Source organism: Phocoena phocoena, chromosome 9, assembly GCF_963924675.1.
Source record: "Phocoena phocoena chromosome 9, mPhoPho1.1, whole genome shotgun sequence".
NCBI classification, from domain to species: Eukaryota; Metazoa; Chordata; class Mammalia; order Artiodactyla; family Phocoenidae; genus Phocoena; species Phocoena phocoena.
In genome coordinates this window covers 87,585,008-87,605,812 of record NC_089227.1, presented here as the reverse complement: position 1 = coordinate 87,605,812, position 20,805 = coordinate 87,585,008, and positions in this window count along the sequence as shown.

Here is a 20,805-nt window from a genome sequence, read left to right as displayed (position 1 = left end):
CCACAGGGTGTGCACTGAGCTTTGCTGTCAGGGCGGAGCTTCCTGAACAGCCTCCTTACTATGTGCCTGCCGCCTTTTCTTCTAATTTTACATGCCGCACGGTTTGCCCACCAATCAAGGCCGCATCTTGTTTGGCTCTCACCTGGGGACTAGATTGCCGGTTTCCACGTTCTGAACCTCCTGACCTTCCGAGCTAAGTGAGACTCACAGAGGGGGTTGAACGCATTTTGAGGGCTCGCCTGGCATGAGCTCTCAACGTGGGGGTGGGGTGATTACTGAACTTTACCTGTAGGGGAGGGGGGCTGCCAGGCAACCCCATAATGAGGAAGAGATGAGCAAGGCTGTGCGTGAGGGTTAGCCCTCCAGGGCAGCCTAAAGCAGCTGCAGTCCAGGCCCAAAGGGTGATGCAAAGACCCACACACACACACCGGGATCACCATCTTCCCTTGGGTGCCCACAGCTCTTATGAGCTGTGTGAGTCACGCTTGCTTAAGGAAGTGTCTCCGGAGAGGGGTAAAGGAGGGAGAGAGAAAGTCTGGGACCAAAGAGGTGTTGAGCAAGGGGGAGAGATCAGAGAGTGCTTGTCAAGGCTCTCAGTGTTCCAATGGGAGGTGATTACATCAGCTGAAGGAAGGGCAGTGAGAGGACCTGTGAGGAGGGGCAGCTGGGGAAGGAAGAGCCAGGGATGTGTGGGAAAGTGGCAGAGATTCCAGTCAGTGTCCTGGGCACGAAGAACACGGCGCGTGGGACCTCTTCCCGTTCCTGTCCCTACGATCCTCTCAGGCCCAGAGGCTTCTTTCTTGGTTCTGGGTACTGTTCCTGCCCAGATGATCCTAAACAAGCATCACTTGTTCAAATCTCCCATCTCCCCAGAGGAGGGGCAGAGAGGCAGCTAGCTTGATGGGGGCTCCTGCAAGGCAGGTGCATGATGTTTTTCGCTAAGTATCTGGATGATAACACAAGCCGAGGAGCAAATAGAGACCAGAGCCCAGTTTTGAGCAGAACATGGAGATCCAGGAGGTGGAAGGGGGAGCTTACATGTAAGCACACCAGACTGAAAGGACAAGAAGCGGAAAAGAGGTTAGAGTATGGGGCCAGGAGTCCACAGCCAAGGAGGCAGGAGCAGGGCACTGGCAGGAAACAGGGAGGGTCCAGCCCTGCCTCCAGCAGGTGCTGTGGGTCTCACCTCCTTTTAACGTGGCTCACGGAGCCTGTTGCCGGGGAAGCTCAGCCAAGTGTGAGAGGCAGGTGGGGCCCCCATGAACGGAAAACGAGGCTCTGGGGGTCAGCCTCTGACAGTGGCCTCCAATCCTCAGAAAAATCCCCCGAATCCAGCCCCCCCAGTTGTACCGGAGACACCCCACACCTCATGATGTACCTCCGTTAAAAGTGGCCCCAGTACCGGGACATGCTGCTGTGCTAGGGAAATCTCAAGCCACGGGGCTTCTGAAGTGGCTGGAATGGGATTTAGCTTGAATTAGATGATGGCGCAGGGAGCAATTTCTTATGAACCTTTTGAAGTAACTGAATGAGAAACAGGAAGAGGACCTGGGTGAGTCTGGGAACTTCGGGAAACATCTTTAGGATGCTTTTGTAGGAATTCTCTGGGATAGAGGTTCTGAGGGAGAGGAACGTTGCAGGGCATTTACAGAGTCCTCACCCGGTCAGGAAACCAAAGGCAACGCATTAGAAAGGCAAAGAACACAAACACCAAACAGGACAGACAGACCCCGACTCACTCCCACCTTGTGCCATCAATACTGTCACCAAAAGAGACCCCCAGAGCCCCTTGTGACTCCCCAGCCCTTTAGCAGTCAACAGCCCTGTTGCCAGAGAGAGAATACTTCGCCCCTCAAAGCAGAATCTCTGATGAGAAACCATACTGTCCGCACGGCTGGAGTGAAAGCATCTCTTACATCATTTCAATCCTACAGGAAGGGGAAAATCACCAGCGTGCCCGCAGGCTCCGGAGTCTGGGTGTAGCTGACCTCTGCCTGCCTCCTGACAATTCACAAAGCCCTTTCACATATGGAATCACGCTGGAACCTCACAACAGTCCCGAAAAGGGGACTTATCGTCCCCGATTTATGACTGAGAAAACTGAGGCTGAGAAACAGAAAGTACCTCTCCCCAAGCCGTGGAACCATGGGTAAGTGGGTCAGGAATTGAGTCTTGAGCCAAATCTTTTAATTCTAAATAACACAACCCCCCACCCCGCCGCTTTTTTTTTTTACAATCGGGCAAATGATAAAAAAAAAAAAAATCAACCTGGGGAGTTCCTAAAAAGCTACATTTTTCATTTTATAAGATTGTCCGGTATTCCGTGATTTTTTTCCTTCCTGTTTTTTGGCATTAAAATGTCTTTTCTTCATGAAATGATGCTAATTGTGGATGGAAGATTAACATTTTTTTGTCAGGTTTACTTATTCAGATTGAAAGAAATGACAACCCTATGTTAGCCCCCAAAATGTGTATTGGGGACCTTCCCTGGTGTTAGACATCGGAAAGCTCAGGAACCAGCAGCCTGCAGTGCGCTGTTCGCAGAGGGCTACTGAGTCCGTTTACGCTCCTTGCTAACCACTAGAGGGCAGGCGTGTTACGTTACGGCCGAGTATCCAGCCCCGTGCCTGAGGAGTCTTCCCAGCCAAGGCCAAGAGTGGGAGCAACACCCTCTTATGAACGTAGGAAAGCTACAGAGACACGCCCCCCCCCGACCCCACCCTAAACGTGACGGGCTTTGGAGTATCCCTGGCACCTGAATGCCTTAAAAACATATTCCTCTCTCCAGAATGTATGGGTCTATATCGAATTAGCAGCAATTCTTCTTACTGCCAAGAGAAATTTCCAGATCTATTTTTACATTGTAACACTTTGGCAATCAAAGTTATTCAAAACCCTTTACGCTCTGGGAAACCTTGAAACTGTGAAAGAAGTAGTTTTTCTTAAATTTCAACAATCAATGCAATATATTTTAATGAATCTCTAAAAGCATCACTCTGAAGGTGAAAACGGGGAGACATAGTTACCATTTTTGAACAATTGTGTCTATTTTCAGCTGTGTGATGCTTACTTGATTGGCACTCGTTGACTGTGTACAGTCTAAACAGCCCATAGAAGATGGTGGGCAAGCATCCATCAGCAGTTCATCACAGGGCAGGCTTTGTCAAGCCTGGATTGGAAGACATTGGTCTGTCCACTAAATCCACATCCACTGTTGTTTGTAGAAGCTTATGTCACCTTCACTGATTATATCAACTTCCTCCCATTTTAAGTTGGAAAAGAGCTGATACATGTGGTACCATCACTTCCAAGGGTAAACGTTATGCAGTCAATGACAACAAAAACTGGCAAAATTGACATCCTTTTATGAAACAGAAGTTATCAAGATAACAACTGCCCGGGCACCCCCTCAAAAGCCACCAGCCAAGATCATCGCTCTGCCCTTCTTTCTTGTCCCTGTAACTTAATCAGCAAGTGGGCTGTGGTGCCCTCCTGACAACTTGTCTGGTCCTGAGAGTGCGCTGAATCTAAGGCTTTATCATCAGCCAGATTTATTTTGCCTTAAGCTTCTCACAGTCAAGGAAAAGAAACGCTCGGGCCATACTGCTTTCTGGCAAATAAGGAAGCAACGTCCACCAGAGGAGCCTTTCTGGACCCTGTGCTGTTTTTGTGTTTTTGTGATAATATGGCCCTGGAATGTTTAGTGACATCGTTGTGTCACCTACCAAACCACACAGAGCATGTTACCAGCAAAAATGCAAGACTCTTTTTATAAATAATCTTCAGTTCGTTTTGTGTACATAGATCTGAGGTGGCTTCTTACCCTGGATGAGTGGAATTACGTGTATTCTACATTCCACAGGACCTAGCCCTGTGCCTTATGCCAAACAGGTGTGTAATAAATGTTGCACTAAACCCTGGATGGGTTTTAAGTCAGCACATTATAGAATGCCGCGTGGGGCAGACTCCCTAAGAGAATTTCTTGTCATGTTAGAGTTTGGATCTATAGGAAATATGTATGCAGTGCTCCTGAACTATGCCTTCCATCTAAGCACGCGAGAGGAACTTTGAAGATGATCAGAGGAGAGTCATATTGGTGAAGGAAATGAAATCATTTGAATTCCACTTGGCAGTTCCAGAAATGTAAGTTACTCCCAGAGTATATATAGCCCTAGAAGGTTCTAATCCTAACACACCCTAGAACAAGTTGATGGGTTCTGGCTTCAGGATGAATGCAGAGAAGCCAACAGAGCAACTATAGCACTAAGTACATAAATATTGAATATCGTGCGCCTATAAGATGCTGTGCAAGTGGAAAAAGAATTTTCACTATTTTGATCAACCGTTGCTGAAAACTGTGGCTAGTAGCCTAGAGGAGAAATAATAATTTCTTCATGGTTCACAGTTTACAAAATATTTTCACATACCATATCACACCGAATCCTTCAAACAACCAGGTGAAGTAGTTGTTATTTTCAGAGAAGGAACGCTTAGAAATGTTGCAGTTTGCCCAGGCTGGGTGGGAAAATAGTGTCTCAAAACCAGGATATTTGACTCCCACACTAGTTCTCTCCCACTAGGCATGGATTTAGATCATCTGACCCCAAGAAGCTTACTTAAATGAATCAAAAGGACAATCTGGGCGCAAACTCAGTTCAGTTAAAAGTTATTATCTTACATGTTAGTAATTCCAGTGCATCGTGGGATTGTTTTGTAGCCTTTCTTGCTTTTTTAGGGAATTCTATCAAATTTTCAGAGATCCTCATGAGAAGTTTCAACCCTTTTCTTCTCTACTTATAATTCATTCCCAGTGAGTGATTCCTGATCTGCCGTATTTGTAGTTGTAAGATATTGGAGCAAACAAAACGTCCAGCCACAAAGGGTGTGTTAGATCAACCTCAATAACTTGGCTTCTCTGCTAGAGTATAGGGAATTCTCTCTCTGTTCACTCAGCTGTGATGTTGTGGAATGTGAGTTCCAAAGCCCGCTGGTCTCAGGAAGCCCTGCTCTCTCAGGCTCTGGAGTTCAGGGACCATGTGACCACAGGAGTGACAGACTCTCTGCTCAGAATTGCCCCTCCTCACTGCTGGATGGGGGGAAGCCACTGGTAACATGTGTCACTAACACCAAATATTAAGTGCCACACAGTGAAGGGCTAATAAAACATTAAATTGTAAAACAATAAGAACATCCACCCCTTCCCTTTACTAACTTCAGCTGTTGACCAAAGCGATCTTTTTTATCCTAAGCAAGACTTCATACAGTTTTTCTTTTCTTCCTTTTTTTCTTTTTTTTGCGGTACATGGGCCTCTCACTGTTGTGGCCTCTCCCGTTGCGGAGCACAGGCTCCGGACGCGCAGGCTCAGCAGCCATGGCTCACGGGCCCAGCCGCTCCGCGGCGTGTGGGATCTTCCCGGACCAGGGCACGAACCCGTGTCCCCTGCATCGGCAGGCGGACTCTCACCCGCTGCGCCACGAGGGAAGCCCCACACACTTTTTCTCCTCTCCTCTCCTATCCCCGTCCTACTGCATCTGTGTGTTGCACACATACATACACACACACATACACACTCATTTCTGAGGTTCAGTCCTCACATGACCAGAAAGATCTAAAATGAAAAAAGGTGGGAGAGGGATGGTGGAGGAAAAGAAACAAGCCAGCTAGATGGACGGGCCTCCAAATCTCAGGGGGACTGGCTAATGTTACTGTAGCTTAGAGACCGCCTAGTCATTCAGTGAAACACAGAGAAGAGAGATTCATTTGCTATTCTAAAAAGCCACAAGTCAGTAAATGCAAATGTGCCCTATTGGAGAAAACCAAATTAAAGGAACTGCTGGGAATTCTCTGCATAGTTAAGCAGAACAATTTTCCCCTTTAAGGCCATGTTTACCCTTCAGAAATCACATACCCTAAAGCACAGAAACCTAGACATGCATCATTTTCAGGAAGGATATGTTGCATTAGCCCGGCCTCGTCCTTCAAAGGTAGAAACACAAAATCCATCATTGCCCTGAATGGCTTCTACAATGCTGCAGCTGCAAAGCTGCAGAACTCCAGGGCTCACATCTGACTCTGCTTCCAGGTGACCGGTGTCTGGGTGGTCAGAGACTTGGCCTTCCTCAGCCACAGCTACATTCCAGCATGAAGACAGTTGGAGAGACTGTAGATCAGAGAAGAACCCTCCAAAGCCCGAGACAGGTAACAGGCAAATCAAAGGGGATGTGGAGAGCTCATGCCCCAGTTCCTGAAATTTGTCACTGGGTCAGTTGCAGCGAGTAGTTCAAGATTTATATTTTTTGCTTCAATTGCTAAGGAAATTTTTTCCAATTGTTCTGTCCCTGTCTCCAACCAGCCCCTGTTGGTTTTAGGTTATAGAAATGCACTCAGCCTAGCCCAAGCTAAAAGGGGATTGGTGTGAGGATTCTGAGACTTTATAAGGAAAAACAAAACCAAACCAGAGCGAGCATGGGTGTATCTGCCTCGCTCTGGGTCTCTGTCTCTGTCTCTCCACCACTGGGTCTATGTCACTGCTCTTGTGGGAGTCTCTCCTCTTGCTTTCTCTTCTCTGGCAAGAGACTCATTCCCACAGCTCCCGGAGGATTTGTCCTCAGAGCAGGCAACCAGCAGAGACTGACACCATCTCTGATTCTCAGTTCCAGATTCCTAGAAAATAGAAACTTGTGAACAACAAACAAAAAAAGTACCACCAGCCTTTATGGAGTTATAATTTAGTAGAGAGAAAAAGATACTACCAAAATAGGCACATAAATTTATAAATTACAAAGTGAGAGGAAGTAGTATGCAGACGTACAGACTGCTATGGTAGAGAAGAATGGTTGGCGGTGTGCTGTAGACTGAATGTTTGGGTCCACCCCCCAAATTCATATCTTGAAACCTAGCCCCCAGTGTGATGGTATTAGGAGGAGCCTTTGGGAGGTGCTTAGGTCACGAGGGTGGTGCCCTCATGAATGAGATTAGTGCCCTTATAAAAGAGACCCCAGAGAGCTCCCTCACCCCTTCTGCTGTGTGAGGACATGGTGAGAAGGTGGCCATCTATGAACCAGGAAGAGGGTCTTCACCAGACACAGGATCTGCCAGCTTGATCTTGGACTTCCTGGCCTCCAGAGCTGTGAGAAATATATTTCTGGTCTAAATAAGCCACCCTGTCTATGGCATTCTGTTATAGAAGCCTCAACAGACCAAGACTGGGGTGTTATATAAATTGGTGGTTCAAATTGCTATCCTGAGGGAGTGACATTTAAGCTGAACTCTGAACAAGAAGTAGGAATTAGTCATTCAAAGGGAAGGGAAAGAATATTCCAGGCCAAGGAACCACACGAACGAAACCCCACAGCAGGGCAGAGCTGAGTTTATTTGAGAACCTTACATGCCAGTGTGGCCAGAGGCTGAATTGGGCTGTCTCAGGACTCAGCTAGATCTCACAGGTGTGAGCTAGATCTCACAGCCAGGTTGAAGTATTTTGCTGGCAGTGCAATGGGGCACAATGACAGTATTTTAAGCAGATGCATCATTTTTTGGTTTAGTTTGAAAGATCGTTCTGGTGACAGCATGAACTTGTTACTGGGAAGGAACAGTGGAAACAGGGAGGTCAGTTAGGAGCAACTGAGGGTCCAGAGGAGAAATGTGCTGGCTTCTTAGTCCAAGGTTATGACAACAGAGATGAAGAGAAGAGAAGGAAAGGATTCAAGATAAATTTGGGAGACAGACGTAACAGGTGTTGGGATGTATTTTATTGGGAAGAGGGGTAATGAGATAAAGGGTAGAACTGAGAATGCTCCCCAGATTTCTGCTCTGAGCAACTGGGTGGGGGCAGGTGCCAGTACCGAGACCAGAGCCCTGGAGCAGGAGAAGATGGGGCAGGAGGGGAAAACTGCTCTGCTTCGGACACGTGAAGCATCAGCTTCCTCTGAGACGTCAGAGTTGAAGAGTAGGTCATTGTACATATGAATCTAGTGCTCAGAGAGGGCTGTGGCCTAGAAGGATAAATTTTAGAGCCATCAGGATAAAGTGGGTTTTAAAATCACAGCAGTGGGTGAGTTCACCCAAGGAGAAAATACAAAGTGAGTGAGAACATGGCCCAGGGCTGGGAGTGAACAACTCTAACATCTAGAGCTTAGGTAGAGGAAAATCAGCTAGGAAGTCTGAGAGGCAATGGCCAGAGAGTAATGAAGAAAACCAGACAAGCGAGCTGTCACAGAGCAAGGAAAAGGCAGGAGGTAAAAGCTAGCACAACAGCTGCTGATATAGTCACCTAAACCAACACCAGTTCAAGGCCTATGCATGGGGGTGGTGCTGCCAGTGCCCCAGAATTTGTCTATTACACATAGCTAACGATGGCACTATCCATATTTTCCTCCCAGCCCCTTCCTGCTTTATGGCTATTCTAGGTAAACTTTTTTCTTTTTTTAATTTATTTATTTTTGGCTGTGTTGGGTCTTCATTTCTGTGGGAGGGCTTTCTCTAGTTGTGGCGAGCGGGGGCCACTCTTCATCGTGGAGCGCGGGCCTCTCACTGTCGCGGCCTCTCTTGTTGTGGAGCACAGGCTCCAGACACACAGGCTCAGTAGTTGTGGCTCACGGGCCCAGCCGCTCCACGGCATGTGAGATCTTCCGGACCGGGGTACGAACCCATGTCCCCTGCATTGGCAGGCGGACTCTCAACCACTGCGCCACCAGGGAAGCCCTAGGTAAACTTTTAACTGTAAACATCCAGTCATCCATCTGCCTACCTATCCATCCATGCATCCATGCATCCATCCATCCACCACCCACCACCCACCCATCTGCCTATCCCTCCATCCACTTACCCATCCATCCATCTATCCCTCCATCCACTTACCCATCCATCCATCCATCCATCTATCCCTCCATCCACTTATTCATCCATCCATCCATCCATCCATCCCTCAGCTCCTCCTTCCATCCAAGTCTCGGACTTCCCACTAAGGTGCAGGTCACACAAAGGTCCACAAGGAGAAGCCCTCAGTCCCCTTTCTTTTCATTTTTCCTTTTCCTTTTCTACTAGTTTTTGTTTTCTGCCTCTGAAGGAATTGTGCAAGATTTGCCTCACCTTCACACCATGATATCCATCCTGGCGTTTGGTCCTCGTAAAGCACCTCGGATCCCAGTTTAATTATTAAGTTGAGTTCGCAGTAGTAACCATAGCAATAATAGGAACACCGTGATTGAACAATCTTTCTCTTAATGAAGAGAAGGAGTATTTCCAGCTTCCAAATTATGCACACTGTGTTTTCACACAGCCTAGATTGCCTCCAACCAATTTAAGGCTCCTCACCCTCAGTTCACTCAGTTTCTTTCAACATTTGCATTTTCTTTCAGCCTGTCAGCATGAAACACTCTTCTGTAGCTATGCCTTAAAGGTCAGCGTAGTACCTTCACAGAGACTGAGGAGTCTCTTTCCTGTTGTGCTACACATGATAGCAAGCCTCATTCTGCCCTTACAGCAGACACCGTCCTGGCTTAGCCGGCATCCCTGGCCGCGGCCAACGTCTTCCCTAATTGCTGCCGCCACTAGAACCACAGGTTCTCCCTTTCCCAGGAGGTCCCTTCCTCTTTCTATCACCTGGACTTGCCTTTTTATAGATCATTCATCCATCCAGCTTTGGAATGATGGCAGAATTCACTTGAACTTTCCCACATAGGCGCACAGATTCCTTAAGGACCCTCCGTGACACAGGTTATAAACTAAGACCCTAAAACTTGAGGATTACTTCCTCAAACCTTCTACTGTGTCAGAATTTACCTACTGCCACTTTCTTCTTTCCCTAGACTATTTCAAAGCAACTTACAAACGGTTCTTTCACTCTGCACCAGCTATAGCCCTGGGACTCTCTCTGCTCCATTCCAATTATACAAAGTCCAGCCCAGATGTTCACACACTGAGGCCATCCTTTGTCTTTCTTTAGGGCAACACATCACATAACGGTCAGCTTTTCTACATTCTCTTTTCCTTAAATTCTGAGCCAACTCTATCAGCGGGTTGCCTCACACACATTTTGGAAGTATGTAGGGGTGTAAATCCTTAGAAAAATAGACCCCCTCAGCTTGTTTTTGCTGTGGCAGGTGATGAATTGGGGGGATTAAATCTCTGCAAGCAAGAGTTGTTAACACTGCAATGGCTCTACCAAAAAGAGGTTTCTGAGTGTCTTTCCCTGGGGGTCTTTCAAAATAAAATGAACCTGCTTTAGATGATTCAGGGGGACAGATTAGATAACTTTTCAAAATTCCTTCCGGTCCTGAGTTTATACTATTAATTTCTCCCCAACTCTGCCCTCTGATTTCAGAAGTTATGCCCTGATGGACTGCACCCATCCCCCTACCTGTGTTCTCTGTTGCCCCGATTTTATTGATGGGGTGAGGTGGACATCCTTGTAAATCCATCAGAAACATATCTTGAAGCATACTCTGGGGTCCATATTAAATCTAAGAAACTTATATCCCTTTTATTTCCGTCCCTGAACAAGTTAAGCATCTATTCCCATGCTTGACCATATCTTGGATTTGCTGATTTTCCTTGCCCATTCATCATTCCAAATTTTGAGTGAATGGACACTGCTGAAAGGCATTGAAGGTCTCCTGAGATAGTTAAGCCATGGAATGCTTTGCTTGAGAGGGCAACTATGAACTGAGAAGCATATTCCTGTGAAGGCTTCTAAATTTAAAAGCCAAAGAGGATTGACTCTCGCCGTCTTGCTCAGCACAGGTGCATTGTGTGGATTAACTGGGTCCGTGCTACTCCAGCAATTCACTTGTGCGATGTCCAGAGACATAGCCCAGTGTTGGTGGTGCAGTGGTGAGCACAGCTGCCTTCCCAAGACATAGCATCTTCTATAACAGAGGAAGAACAGAGTGCGGGGAGAGGGAGAACACATGGACTCTGGAGCCAGATACTCCTGCATTTCTACTGCTTCTACCTTCCTTCACCGCTTCACATCTGTGTGACTTTACTGAATTTGCCGGGGCCTTCATCTTGGATTTCCCAGCCTCCATAACGGTGAGAAATAAAGATTTGTTGTTTAATTTTGTTTTTAATTTAAACCCTGCTAAGCCTTGGTTTCTTCCTCTGTGAAATGGGGATAAATGTAAGATTGCTGTATGGGTTAGGTGAGCAAATGAACATGATCAACCACTGTCACCAGTGTCCAGGGCGCATTAAACATGTCATGATTACTCCTGGCCCCTGAATTTAGCTGGGTTGTTTTGTTAAAGGCATGTCTCAGTGCAGGGCTGCATTTGAAAGAAATACCAATTTTGTCACAAAAAGCTGTGGAAGGTAATATATGCCTTTCCTGAAAGTGTCTTAAGGAGGCAGAGAGAGAATTGCTTTTATTTTTTTAACGTTTTATACAACAAGTTCTTATTAGTCATCAATTTTATACACATCAGTGTATACATGTCAATCCCAATCGCCCAATTCAGCATACCACCATCCCCACCCCCCACCCCCACAGTTCCCCCCGCTTGGTGTCCATACGCTTGTTCTCTACAACTGTGTTTCAACTTCTGCCTTGCAAATCGGTTCATCTGTACCATTTTTCTAGGTTCCACATACATGTGCTAATATACGATATTTGTTTTTCTCTTTCTGACTTACTTCACTCTGCATGACAGTCTCTAGATCCATCCACGTCTCAACAAATGACTCAATTTCGTTCCTTTTTATGGCTGAGTAATATTCCATTGTATATATGTACCACATCTTCTTTATCCATTCGTCTGTAGATGGGCATTTAGGTTGCTTCCATGACCTGGCTATTGTAAATAGTACTGCAATGAACTTTGGGGTGCATGTGTGTTTTTGAATTATGGTTTTCTCTGGGTATATGCCCAGTAGTGGGATTGCTGGATCATATGGTAATTCTATTTTTAGTTTTTTAAGGAACCTCCATACTGTTCTCCATAGTAGCTGTATCAATTTACATTCCCACCAACAGTGCAAGAGGGTTTCCTTTTCTCCACACCCTCTCCAACATTTCTTGTTTGTAGATTTTTTGATGATGCCCATTCTAACTGGTGTGAGATGATACCTCATTGTAGTTTTGATTTGCATTTCTCTAATAATTAGTGATGTTGAGCAGCTTTTCATGTGCTTCTTGGCCACCTGTATGTCTTCTTTGGAGAAATGTCTATTTAAGTCTTCTGCCCATTTTTGGATTGGGTTGTTTGGTTTTTTAATATTGAGGTGCATGAGCTGTTTATATATTTTGGAGATTAATCCTTTGTCCATTGATTTGTTTGCAAATATTTTCTCCCATTCTGAGGGTTGTCTTTTCGTCTTGTTTATGGTTTCCCTTGCTGTGCAAAAGCTTTGAAGTTTCATTAGGTCCCATTTGTTTGTTTTTGTTTTTATTTCCATTACTCTAGGAGGTGGATCAAAAACGATCTTCCTGTGATTTATGTCAAAGAATATTCTTCGTATGTTTTCCTCTACGAGTTTTATAGTGTCCGGTCTTACATTTAGGTCTCTAATCCATTTTGAGTTTATTTTTGTATATGGTGTTAGGGAGTGTTCTAATTTCACTCTTTTACATGTAGCTGTCCAGTTTTCCCAGCACCAGTTATTGAAGAGACTGTCTTTTCTCCATTGTATATCTTTGCCTCCTTTGTCATAGATTAGTTGACCACAGATGCGTGGGTTTATCTCTGGGCTTTCTATCTTGTTCCATTGCTCTGTTTCTGTGCCAGTACCATATTGTCTTGATTACTGTAGCTTTGTAGTATAGTCTGAAGTCAGGGAGCTTGATTCCTCCAGCTCCGTTTCTTTCCCTCAAGACTGCTTTGGCTATTCGGGGTCTTTTGTGTCTCCATACAAATTTTAAGATTTTTTTGTTCTAGTTCCATAAAAAATGCCGTTGGTAATTTGATAGGGATTACATTGAATCTGTAGATTGCTTTGGGTAGTAGGGTCATTTTCACAATATTGATTCTTCGAATCAAAGAACATGGTATATCTCTCCATCTGTTTGTATCATCTTTAATTACTTTCATCAGTGTCTTATAGTTTTCTGCATACAGGTCTTTTGTCTCCCTAGGTAGGTTTATTCCTAGGTATTTTATTCTTTTTGTTGCAATGGTAAATGGGAGTGTTTCCTTAATTTTTCTTTCAGATTTTTCATCATTAGTGTGTAGGAATGTAAGACATTTCTGTGCATTAATTTTGTATCCTGCAACTTTACTAAATTCATTGAGTAGCTCTAGTAGTTTTCTGGTGGCATTTTTAGGATTCTCTATGTATAGTATCATGTCATCTGCAACCAATAACAGTTTTACTTCTTTTCCAATTTGTATTCCTTTTATTTCCTTTTCTTCTCTGATTGCTGTGGCAAGGACTTCCAAGGCTATGTTGAATAATAGTGGTGAGAATGGATATCCTTGTCTTGTTCCTGATCTTAGAGGAAATGCTTTCAGTTTTCATCATTGAGAATGATGTTTGCTCTGGGTTTGTCATATATGGCCTTTATTATGTTGAGGTAGGTTCCCTGTATGCCCACTTTCTGGAGAGTTTTTATCACAAATGGGTGTTGAATTATATCAAAAGCTTTTTCTGCATCTATTGTGATGATCATATAGTTTTTATTCTTCAGTTGTGTTTTTTTTCAATTTGTTAAAATTGTGTATCACATTGAGTGATTTGCGTATGTTGAAGAATCCTTGCATCCCTGGGATAAATCCCACTTGATCATGGTGTATGATCCTTTAATGTGTTGTTGGATTCTGTTTGCTAGTATTTTGTTGAGGATTTTTGCATCTATATTCATCAGTGATATTGGTCTGTAATTTTCTGTTTTTGTAGTATCTTTTTATGGTTTTGGTATCAGGGTGGTGGTGGCCTCATAGAATGAATTTGGGAGTATTCCTTCCTCTGAAATTTTTTGGAAGAGTTTGAGAAGGATGCATGTTAGCTCTTCTCTAAATGTTTGATAGAATTCACCTGTGAAGCCATCTGGTCCTGGACTTTTGTTTCTTGGAAGATTTTTAATCACAGTTTCAATTTCATTACTTGTGACTGGTCTGTTCATATCTTCTATTTCTTCCTGGTTCAGTCTTGGAAGGTTTCTACTACCTTTCTAAGAATTTGTCCATTTCTTCCAGGTTGTCCATTTTATTGGCATAGAGTTGCTTGTAGTAGTCTCTTAGGGTGCTTTGTATTTCTGTGGTGTCTGTTGTAACTTCTCCTTTTTCACTTCTAATTTTATTGATTTGAGTCCTCTCCCTCTTTTTCTTGATGAGTCTGGCTAATGGTTTATCAATTTTGTTTATATTCTCAAAGAACCAGCTTTTAGTTTTATTGATCTTTGCTCTTGTTTTCTTTGTTTCTATTTCATTTATTTCTGCTCTGATCTTTATGATTTCTTTCCTTCTGCTAAACCTGGTGGGTTTTAGGTCTGGTCCCAAACCTGGTGGGTTTTGTTTCTTCTTCTTTCTCTAGTTCATTTAGGTGTAAGTTTAAGTTGTGTATTTGTGAATTTTCTTGGTTCTTGAAGTAGGATTGTATTGTTATAAATTCCCCTCTTAGAACTACTTTTGCTGCATCCCATAGGTTTTGGATTGTCCTGTTTTCATTGTCTTTTTCTCTAGGTATTTTTTGATTTCCTCTTTGATTTCTTCAGTGATCTCTTGGTTATTTAGTAACGTATTGTTTAGCCTCCATGTGTTTGTGTTTTTTACGTTTTTTCCCCTGTAATTCATTTCTAATCTCATAGCATTGTGGTGAGAAAAGATGCTTGATATGATTTCAATTTTCTTAAATTTACTGAGACTTGATTTGTGACCAAAGATGTGATCTATCCTGAAGAATGTTCCATGTGCACTTGAGAAGAAAGTGTAACCTGCTGTTTTTGGATGCAGTGGCCTATAAATATCAATCAAATCTATGTGGTCTATTGTGTCAATGAAAGCTTCTGTTTCCTTATTTATTTTCATTTTGGATGATCTGTCCATTGGTGTAAGTGAGATGTTAAAGTCCCCCATTATTATTGTGTTACTGTTGATTTCCTCTTTTATAGCTGTTAGCAGTTTCCTTATGTATTGAGGTGCTCCTATGTTGGGTGCATATATATTTATAATTGTTATATCTTCTTCTTGGAGTGATCTCTTGATCATTATGTAGTGTCCTTCCTTGGTTCTTGTAACATTCTTTAGTTTAAAGTGTATTTTATGTGATATGAGTATAGCTACTCCAGCTTTGTTTTGATTTCCATTTGCATGGAATATCTTTCTCCATCCCCTCACTTTCAGTCTGTATGTGTCTACAAGAGGTCTGAAGTGGGTCTCTTGTAGACAGCATAAATTGGGTCTTGCTTATGTATCCATTGAGCAAGCCTGTGTCTTTTGGTTGGAGCATTTAATCCATTCACGTTTAAGGTAATTATTGATATGTTTGTTCCCATGACCATTTTCTTAATTGTTTTGGGTTTGTTTCTATAGGTCCTTTTCTTCTCCTGTGTATCCCACTTAGAGAAGTTCCTTTAGCATTTGTTGTAGAGCTGGTTTGGTGGTGCCAAATTCTCTTAGCTTTTGCTTGTCTATAAAGCTTTTGAATTCTCCATCAAATCTGAATGAGATCCTTGCCAGGTAGAGTAATATTGGTTGTAGGTTCTTCCCTTTCATCACTTTAAGTATGTCATGCCACTCCCTTCTGGCTTGTAGAGTTTCTGCTGAGAAATCAGCTGTTAACCTTATGGGAGTTCCCTTGTATGTTATTTGTCGTTTTTCCCTTGCTGCTTTCAATAATTTTTCTTTGTCTTTAATTTTTGCCAATTTGATTACTATGTGTCTCGGTGTGTTTCTCCTTGGGTTTATCCTGTATGGGACTCACTGTGCTTCCTGGACTTGGGTGGCTATTTCCTTTCCTATGTTAGGGAAGTTTTCAACTATAATCTCTTCAAATATTTTCTCTGGTCCTTTCTCTCTCTCTTCTCCTTCTGGGACCACTATAATGTGAATGTTCTTGCATGTACTGTTGTCCCAGAGGTCTCTTAGGCTGTCTTCATTTCTTTTCATTCTTTTTTCTCTTTTTTTTTTTTTTTGGCGGTACGCGAGCCTCTCACTGTTGTGGCCTCTCCCGTTGCAGAGCACAGGCTCCAGACGTGCAGGCTCAGTGGCCATGGCTCACGGGCCCAGCTGCTCCATGGCATGTGGGATCTTCCCAGACCAGGGCACGAACCCGTGTCCCCTGCATCGGCAGGCGGACTCTCAACCACTGTGCCACCAGGGAAGCCCCATTCTTTTTTCTTTATTCTGTTCCGCAGCAGTGAATTCCACCGTTCTGTCCTCCAGGTCACTTATCTGTTCTTCTGCCTTAGTTATTCTGCCGTTGATTCCTTCTAGTGTAGTTTTCTTTTCAGTTATTGTATTGTTTATCTCTGTTTGTTTAGTCTTTAATTCTTCTAAGTCTTTGTTCAACATTTCTTGCACCTTCTCGATCTTTGCCTCCATTCTTTTGGAGGTCCTGGATCATCTTCACTATCATTATTCTGAATTCTTTTTCTGGAAGGTTGCCTATCTCCACTTCATTTAGTTGTTTTTCTGGGGTTTTATCTTGTTCCTTCATCTAGTATATAGCCCTCTGCCTTTTCATCTTGTCTATCTTTCTGTGAATGTGGTTTTTGTTCCACAGGCTGCAGGATTGTCGTTCTTCTTGGTTCTGCTCTCTGCCCTCCGGTGGATGAGGCTATCTAAGAGGCTTGTGTATGCTTCCTGATGGGAGGGACTGGTGGTGGGTAGAGCTGACTGTTGCTTTGGTGGGCAGAGCTCAGTAAAACTTTAATCCACTTGACTGTTGATGGGTAGGGCTGGGTTCCCTCCCTGTTTGTTGTTTGGCCTGAGGCAACCCAACACTGGAGCCTACCTGGGCTCTTTGGTGGGGCTAATGACAGACTCTGGGAGGGCTCACACCAAGGAATACTTCCCAGAACTTCTGCTGCCTGTGTCCTTGTCCCCTCGGTGAAACAGAGCCACCCCCTGCCTCTGCAGGAGACCCTCCAACCCTAGCAGGTAGGTCTGGTTCAGTTTTCCCTGGGGTCACTGCTCCTTCCCCTGGGTCCTGATACGCACACTACTTTGTGTTTGCCCTCCAAGAGTGCAGTCTCTGTTTCCCTCAGTCCTGTCGAAGTCCTGCAATCAGTTCCCACTGGGTTTCAAAGTCTGATTCTCTAGGAATTCCTCCTCCCGTTGCCCGACCCCCAGGTTGGGAAGCCCGACGTGTGGCTCAGAACCTTCACTCCAGTGGGTGGACCTCTGTGGTGTAAGTATTCTCCAGTCTGTGAGTCACCCACCCACCAGTTAAGGGATTTGATTTTACTGTGATTGCACCCCTCCTACTGTCTCATTGTGGCTTCTCCTTTGTCTTTGGATGTGGGGTATCATTTTTGGTGGGTTCCAGTGTCTTCCTGTTGATGATCGTCCAGCAGCTAGTTGATCCTGGTGTTCTCGCAAGAGGGAGTGAGAGCACGTCCTTCTATTCTGCCATCACACATCTTCCTGTGTGAGAATTGCTCTTTTTTCTTCCAAACGATGTTATGGAAAAACCCAAATGAACTTTTTGGCCAACCCAGTATAATTAAGAGAGAGCTGGGCTCACCAACCTGTCTGGTTACATCCCTCCCTCCCCTGAATCCCACTTCTTATTCAAAGACCCCGCCTCTCTACTTCTCATAAATCCTCCTCATGCACCCCAGCCCCCCTGGTTCTCATGCTTTCCTCTTTACTTCCAAATCACTTCCAGCTCACCCCAGCCCACTTTCCTGCAACTAGGAAATCTCCTACAGGGGCGTCCTGAGTTGGTTTTAAGCCATGCTAGACACTTATCAGCATTTCTGAGGACTGTGGAGGCCATTAGCTTGAGGGAAGTGATTTTTCCCATTTGTGTTGAACAAGACTTGATTGTAAGCAGAAAAATCTCTGGGAGAATCCCAAAGGATGGAGGAGAAAGCAGGAGAAAGTGGAAGGCAAAGTTCTCCCCTGCTTTGCAAGACAGAATGACACCTGTCCTGCCGAGGCAGGGAGGGCGTAACTGCCCAGTACCTTCACTCAGGAGGAAAGAAGTGTCACAGGTCACAGGGAGATAGGAGTGGCTTGTATTCCAGTCCTCCACAGAGCCTGTGGTTACTCCCCAGCAGCACCACGAGAGCAAGGCTTCCTGCAGGAGTTCTGAGAATGCCATTGAGCACCCCACACCTCTCTCTTCTCTGGGACCCAAGGTGGAAATGCACGTGCCTGACCATGCAGCAAGCATGGAAGAGGGGTATGTTTGGTCGCTTCACTGATCATCCAGGCTCCCCACACCCAGGTGAGGCTGACTTCCCCAAGGTCATATCACATCTCCAAAGAGGAATGAAGCATTAAAAGATCTGGATTCTAAACGGAGTTGGTGTGCCGTGAGCAGCTGCCCAGAGCCCCCTGGGGGCCCCGAAGCCTCCTGAGGCTGTGGGTTTGATCTGGCCACCGTGAGACCGGATACCTGGAGGCACAATCAGCAACAGCTCTCTCACGCAGGAAACAGAGCCTTCTCCATTAACCTTGGCTGTGCATTTCATCTGATGCCTCTTAAGGTGGACAGAGGGTGGAAAGAGGTTAAAGTTAATTGAGTTCATCCTGTGTGCTGGGAGCTTTACATATATAATATCACTGAATTCTCGGGCTTATTATAGATGATATTATTCCCTTTTACTGGTGAAGAAACAGAAGATGCAGGTTTTTAAACACCTTGCATAAGGTCACAACACCTAATAAGAAGCCAAGTCAGGGTTTGAAGCCAGCATCTGATTCCAAATATGTGGTTACTTTTCCCATAACTCCGCATAGTTTCCCCTTCTTCCGTGTTTTATGTTAAAATTAGAGCCCATTAACTCTTATAGACCAACTTTACGTTCCTAAATTAAAGCTTGATAGAGAGAGCCTCAAAAAAATCATTTGCACACACACAAAATTACACAAACTGAACTCAATTAAAATTATCCCTCCACCCAATGCTCAGAATGCTGCCCACATCCTGCCACTTTCATCTCTGGATTTATTTACCTCTGTGCATGTTCAGGATGACATCTGACTGTGACATCTGACATATGAGTCAGATAGAACTTCTCCGCAAATGGAGCAGGACATTCTCTTTTAGAGAACTTTATGGTCCAGGTTTCACCTCAGCACAGGCTCACCGAGGCAGCCACGATGCCCAAATCACACTGAACTTTCAACTCTGTCATTCACCATTTCGAGAGCCAAAATAAATCTATCTGTGTAATTTTTTCCCACAAAATGTAGCCTCAAACAGCAAATAGACCTAATTCCTTCCCTTCTAAAGCACATTGCCCAACGGGCTCCCTTTGGCCACCCGGTTAATGAACTCTCCACACTGCCAGGTGAAGAACCGAAAAGGAAAAAGGATATCTTTGATTAAAAAGAAAGAAGAGGGGTCCCTTCATCATTATCCATCTAGTGTGGAAAGTCTGCACAGAGCATCTGAGGTGGCTCCATTAATGCTTTCTTTCAGAAAAGATACTTCTTGACTGGTACCTGGCTTTTTTGGTCTTGTATTTCTAATTTGACCTTCTCAAATAACATCTGGGTCTGTAAGAAGATGGCGGGGGTGGAGGGGCGGTACTCAAAGAGAAGGAATAATTTGCAAATCAAGGGAAGTTAATGGGCTCCAGAAACTTTGTTCTTTTATCATTTCTTCTCTCCCTCGTAAGTGGGACCAAGGGCTCTGCCCTTGCTTGCCGAGCTGTTGGACAGAGAAAACCTTCTGCAAAAATGAAGGGGAGTATCAACTCTGAATATCCAAGGCAGTGTTCAGGAGATGGGGAGAAAAAGCCAAGCCCAAATGTCCTCTCTGTCACGCAGCCTCACAGCATGTCCCTGGAGGTTTTGTGTCTGAGACTGGTCCACCCCCCTCCCCTATCACTTCCTGGCCACCCACAGCATATGCTCAGTAAATATTAGCAAAGTGAGTTTACTTGATGTATCTTTTTGGTGTCTCAGAATAAGGGAACCTTATACATTGCACATGTAGTTTATGTCTGCAGCATGTTTTTAATCTCTTAAAATTCTTACCCTTACAATAGTCCTATGGGCTTCACTAGTGAACTTCTCTCCAATTTATAGATAGGAACACTGAGGCACAAGATTACAACTCGAGGAAACTTCACATTGCAGGAACCAGATTTAAAGCCAGGGCTCCTGAAATTTTAGAACTATCTTGGGACCCATGGTCATCTCCTACCGGAGTCCAGGTTTTATGTCTATAAGCTCCTTGTCTTCTACTTTGCATAAACTTGCAGAAAGTTGCAAAGGGATTATAAAGAAACTTTTCATGCAGGATTGGATATATGTATAAAGTAACGATCTCATCCTAGGGAAATCTATAAATCCGGGCCAGCTCCCCTCTGCTGATGATCACAGGCACCTGAAGTCTCTGGCACAGGCTGTTTGCACAATGTGTACTTCGACTGGCTGTATGTCTCGCTGTTCCAAGTAGCCGGGAGAGTGGAAGAGGCGCTTTGCTGCTGTGCTTTTTCAGCCTCCCACCGGGTTAAGAATCTTAATGGCTGGCAATGTGTTTTCCAACCTAAGTTTTCAATGATTGTCCTCAACCTGTAAGTTGCTGAAGCATCAAGAGGATTCAGAGGTTTCTCCCCTCTGGTTCCTTTATTGGCAGGTGTCAGCATCCTTTTCATTTATTGTCCCTAATGCAGAGTCAACAGTACGCCAGGTAGCGATGTGGGAACCTGGAGGAGGCGGACACCATCCTTGGTGGGGGCCTCACGA